The sequence below is a fragment of the Corvus brachyrhynchos genome, unplaced genomic scaffold, assembly GCF_000691975.1.
Source record: "Corvus brachyrhynchos isolate BGI_N302 unplaced genomic scaffold, ASM69197v1 scaffold338, whole genome shotgun sequence".
Lineage (NCBI taxonomy): Eukaryota > Metazoa > Chordata > Aves > Passeriformes > Corvidae > Corvus > Corvus brachyrhynchos.
This window is the reverse complement of record NW_008239334.1, coordinates 302865-307920: the sequence shown is the minus strand read 5'-3', so window position 1 is coordinate 307920 and position 5056 is coordinate 302865. Positions and strand designations below refer to the sequence as shown.

General features: G+C 52.4%; 2 long non-coding RNA genes across 2 annotated transcripts in view; one reads left to right on the top strand and one right to left on the bottom strand.

The window, feature by feature from the left end:
• Positions 1-1608: 1608 nt before the first annotated feature.
• Positions 1609-5056, bottom strand: LOC108448390. The gene is made up of 2 exons (XR_001864278.1): positions 4968-5056; positions 1609-4882 (listed from the first exon to the last, which is right to left on the bottom strand). It is a non-coding gene; the product is annotated as an uncharacterized LOC108448390 (long non-coding RNA).
• LOC108448389 overlaps positions 3547-5056 on the top strand; it is an 8898-nt gene continuing 7388 nt past the window's right edge. Inside the window, exon 1 of the long non-coding RNA XR_001864277.1 lies at positions 3547-4373. This is a non-coding gene — a long non-coding RNA (uncharacterized LOC108448389). The remainder of the gene's footprint in view (positions 4374-5056) is intronic.

Sequence of the window (5056 nt, the reverse complement as noted above, 5' to 3'; positions counted from 1 at the left end):
CCAAACAGATGCATGGAATCGGCTTTAAAACTGTTTGGGAAGGGGTTTATTGCTCTTTATCTGCCTGCTGCTCTTCCTCCTGCTGCTTGGGACCCCAGGGAGAGCAACAGAGTGTTCCAAGTGGGACAGGGTGCCCAGAGAAGCTGTGGCTGCCCCTGGATCCCTGGCAGTGCCCAAGGCCAGGCTGGACATTGGGGCTTGGAGCAGCCTGGGACAGTGGGAGGTGTCCCTGCCCATGGCAGGAGTGGGACTGGATGGGCTTTAGGGTCCCCTCCAACCCAAACCAGTCTGTGATTCTATGGGCTGGTAAAGAAAGGACTCACTGGCCATTTCTCTAGAATGCACTAAAGAAGCTTGTCTGGAAAACAATAAACCTTCTGGAAAAAACTAAACCTAAATGTTTGTTGTGACTCTGGACCTCACCAAGGTTGTGTTTGGTAAGGATGAGGTATCACTGACAAACTCAACAAGACCTACCCCACATCAGCACTTGAAAAACATGTTATTCTGAATTTTAAAGCAGCTTTTAGGCCTCTGGGTTGGTAAAGTGAAGAAACTTTTCCACTGCCCTGTCCACCTTTGCCCGATTCTTTGCTCCTTCCATTCGTGCCCAGCCACTCCCGAGGGGATGTGCCAAGACTCCCCTTCTGTGGCTCCCGAGGTCGAGGGGTTACAGATTTACAGCTGCCCAGACTTGCTCCGTCCCGGGCAGGAATTCGTTTGGCATCAACGAGGCCTTTGGATTATTTATCTCAGCCTTTCAGTTAAACAGGAACATGCCCTGATTTTAACAATCGTGCTTCCTGAGCTGGGGGAAGGTGTGGCCGATGGCATTTAAACCGAAACCCGAGCCAAGGCTTCCCCGGCAGGAAGCTGGAAGTGCGGGCAGGACCACGAGGGTTTCCTTCAGCACTCAAAACACCCAGGGCCTTCCTCAGGTTATTTTAGCACCCCCAGCAGCATTAATGATGTGCACGAGGGCGAGATTTGGGCCATGTCAGACTCCATATGTTGTTGCTATTAAGGTCATCGTAGCGTGAGAGCAGAAAATCGACGGGAGACGCTGGAGAACTGAGGATGAGCCTTTAGGTACAGCCTGGCACAGAAGCAGAGCAAGCCCAAACTTCCTCTGGAAGCTGAGGAAACGCTCCCTGGTGGTGCTGAGGGAACTTTTTTTTGTGGTGCTGAGGGAACTGTCAATGACAGCCTGGAGGGTCAATCCCCTCCCTCCCTCCTCAAAAAATTGTATTTTCCCCCAGACATCCAGCCCAAACCATCCCGGTTGCAAGTTGTGAAATCTTGTTAATGTCTAGCACAATAAAAACTCTTTATTTTATTAATCAGCACTGTAAGCACTCGGGGCCCAGCTGTGATCAGCCATGGGGTCACCCCCAGTTTTGGAAGGGATTCCAACCCTGCACTGATCTCCCCTGCCTCCCTCTGACCACAGCCATGGATTATTCCCACTTCCCAAGCCTGCTTTCTAGCCCAGGACTTTGCACCCTCATAGGCAGCTCTTACAAAACCAAACCTCTGCCTCCTACTTTCAAAGTCTGGAAGGAAAAGAAAAAAAGCTAAGAAAAAAAAAACCAAACCAGTACCAACACATGGAAATGGGCTCCAGTTAAACCAGAGAAGCAGCCTAGATTTTTATTGTGGAACCATGGCCTCTATTTCCTTACAGAAAATGTCAAATCCTGCCCAAGAGTGTCAGAAGATGACTTTATGTTTTAGGCCTCATCACTCAGTTCAGAGGGCCAAAGTTTTCCCAAGATTTCTTACACAGCAGATTGTTTCCCAGTGCAGACAGCTCTGAGTTCTTCTTGGGAGCCTGAGTGCCACCAGCAAGTACTCAGAGCCAGGTAAAGATAGAAACATTCCAGGGCTGCTGATTTTCAAACGAAAGCAAACCATAAAATAAACGCCACAATTCCCCTGAAAGCCACCAGAACAAGTCACTTGAAATAAATCAAAGCTGGCTTCACCTTCTTAATGCACCACAGGCCTGACAAAAGCGGTGTGAGCTGAAAGCATCAGTGAACTGCCCCATTTCTGAGGCTCTGAGTGTTTCATCTGGCTCTGGTGTTTCATCTCGCTCTGTCATGTTCGGAGCTCCGTGGATCTCGAGGTGGCCTCTGCCTGCCTGCACAGTGTGCTGCAAACCACCGGGGAAAAGCGGGAACGCGGAAAATCCGCCCTGGCCCTGCGTGCTGGGGCTCCTGGGAGAACTGGGGGTGACCACAGCAGCGCAGGCAGCTCCACATCTCAGCTCACCCCGGCCTGCCTGGGCGGGGATGACTCATTTCAGGAGCCTGTGCTCGCTTCGAGCCATTAAGGAAGGAGTTAATCCCTGCAGCTTTGGCCACAGAGTGGATGTGTAAGGCCTGAAGTCCCATGGGCTCGATTGCATAAGAAACCATGTATTGTGGCATTTAGTTGATCATGCACTACTTCTTCTGGTCACATGGAGGCTTGATTTCCCCTTGCATCAGCTACTACAGACTTTACATTTCTCGTACTGGTGTCTGTTCGGTTACCGGGGTCATCCCCTTCACCCCACAGCAGAGCCTGTGCTGCTCACCCAGCCCTGATCCACGGGATCTCACTCTGTTTTTTGTAGGATCCTATCAGAGGAACCGGGCGCTTGTAATTTTTCTCATTTGTGTCTGTGCGTAACAGGTGTCATTTTCAGTGTAGTACAGACAAATCCCAAAATAGCTCAGGCTCTTCAGACGCGGCGAGGAGAAAAAAACGTGGCTACTTCAGCTTTGGTTGTAGTGAAAAACCCAACGCTCGCAGCCGGCTCTGAAGTCGAAATTAAAATGGCAGACGGGGGGGGGGGGCAGGGATCTCTCTGCATTCCGTGCTTCCTGACGGACTGCTCCTCGCTGCTCCGTGTGTGCACATGAACTCCCTCACACAGCGCTGCCTCCCCATCAGCTTCCCTGATTCCCAGGAGCTGCACCTACCACGGATCCTCCTCCACACTTCCCGGTGCCGGCAGAGTTCTGCTTCCCCTGCCGGCTCCCAGGGCCGGCCGGAGGCACCGGAGTTAATCGAGGGATTTGGGGGGCAGAGGCAAGGAGAGAGCGTGCAGCTGCAAAAGGCTCCTTGCCTGGGGATGATGCCTGCTGTGCTGAAATGCAGAGCTGCTTGTGGACTGTCTTTGTCAGGGATTATTGGATTCTGGTGACTCCAGGAACGCAGTTATTAGTTCCCCTGCCTACGCCGAGCGTTTTGAATCTGTGTGTGTGATAACACTTATTAATACTGCTCAGATTAAGAAGATCCTATGGCTTTCCAGCACTTTCAGCACCTTATCTCACACCAGGCATCTGCCCAGCAGCTGAACCACGCTCAGATCAATGTCCTGTGGCCAGCAGAGCAGGGGCTTGTGGGGCCAGCAGTAGCCTCATGCCCGGAAGTCCTGTGTTTGTTCACAGCAGCAGCTCCTCTTAAGCTGCCTTGTGCTCCAGGGGATCTGTCTGCTGAGGATTTGCAGGACGTGGGCCTAAAATATTTTATTTCAGGAAGTCAAGCAGTGGTTCCTGTCACCGAAACAGTTAATCAGAAAGCACCAACTCTCTACTGCAACGTGTGTGTGCGTGCGTGTGTTTTTGTTTTTTAGAGCCAGCAAGATTTGCTTTGGTTTCTTTAAAGCAGAAAACACCAGAAAAGTTGGCTGTGGTTTCAGCTGCTATCGCTTGAGATTTGTACTGCTGACTACCAATCCTAAAAGAGTTAACCTGGCAAGTATGACTCAGAAGCAGAGAAGTGGATGCGAGGCTGAGAGCCGGGGAGGAAGTGCAGAAACAGAGGTGAGGAACAGAATAATTGCCAAAAAAAGGTGCAGAGTCCAGGAGCGACGTTCCCTCCGATCTGCCTGGCCCTGGCACCGCTGGCACGGGCTCCCTGGAAAGCTGCAGTTCCGCTCTTATAACACAAGGAGCAGGCTGGAGAATTTAGAGCTGCGTCACAGAGCTCAGCGAGAGAGTGAGAGAGCAAGCTCCGTCGATAGGTCTACCAGCAACAGCCCTGCTGCAGCAAGAGGGGAGAGAGGCAGCAAGAGAGGCAGAGAGGGCTCCAGGAAGAGAAGTGGCACCAACACCACGGACTGGGCTCCTGCCACCATCCACTGTCATTTGCACCTTGTTCTCGGGCTCGCTTGGTGTAGGAGGCTTCGCCCATTGACGATGCTGGAGACCCGGCGCGCTTAATCCCGCGGGGAGGGAGAGTGGGCAGACACCGAAAGGGTTAACGGGAAGGAAATTTCTGGAACCTTCTCTTCTGCGGCGCTCCAGAGCGAGCGGAGGGCTGAGGACTGCGCAGATGGTGCACGGGCACAGCTCTTCGGTCCGGTTCGTCTCCCTCACGTACGTACCCTTTGATCAGGATGGGGCTGGAGCTGCAGCTACGTATTTGGATTATTTGCAGGGCGTCCCTCTCCCCCGGCGTCCGTAAGTTCGGATCCCAAAGTGCCTTTATTATTATTTTGGCTGGGTAGGATTGCTCTGTTCTGCGTCAGAGCTGTTTTCTCAATGGAGCGACGGCACAGGTTGTACTAATGTCACTCTTGCCGGCATTGCTGTACTGCAGAGGAGGGTAGTAGTCGTGGGGGAGAGATGACAACTTTGCAAAGACTGCTGTTTTCCTGGTTTGTCTGGGCTTTTTATCCCCCCCCATGTCCCCGGAGGCTGGCATGTCGGCGAGGGGTTGGTGCAGGGGTTAACAGGCACCCTGCGATTCAGAGCTCCGAGGTTTGTCACTGCGTAGTTCGCAAAGTGGCAAACGGTGACGCAGTGATCATTGCAGGGCACGTCGTCCAGTTTTTAAAAGCACTGGGGACAGGTAGACGGGTGCCTTCCAGACGCTTCCACACCAGCTGAAAGGGGTTAAAGATGAGTCGAGCCGGGAAGCGAGCATTTAGGGATTAAATGTCATCATTTTGGCGTTGGAAAGTTGTTTACCTTGCTCTCTCGGTGTCTCCATGCTGGCAGGCGGCCAGCTCACATGTGATAGTCTTCCCTGGACTGCTGCATCATTAACGAGAGCCAGC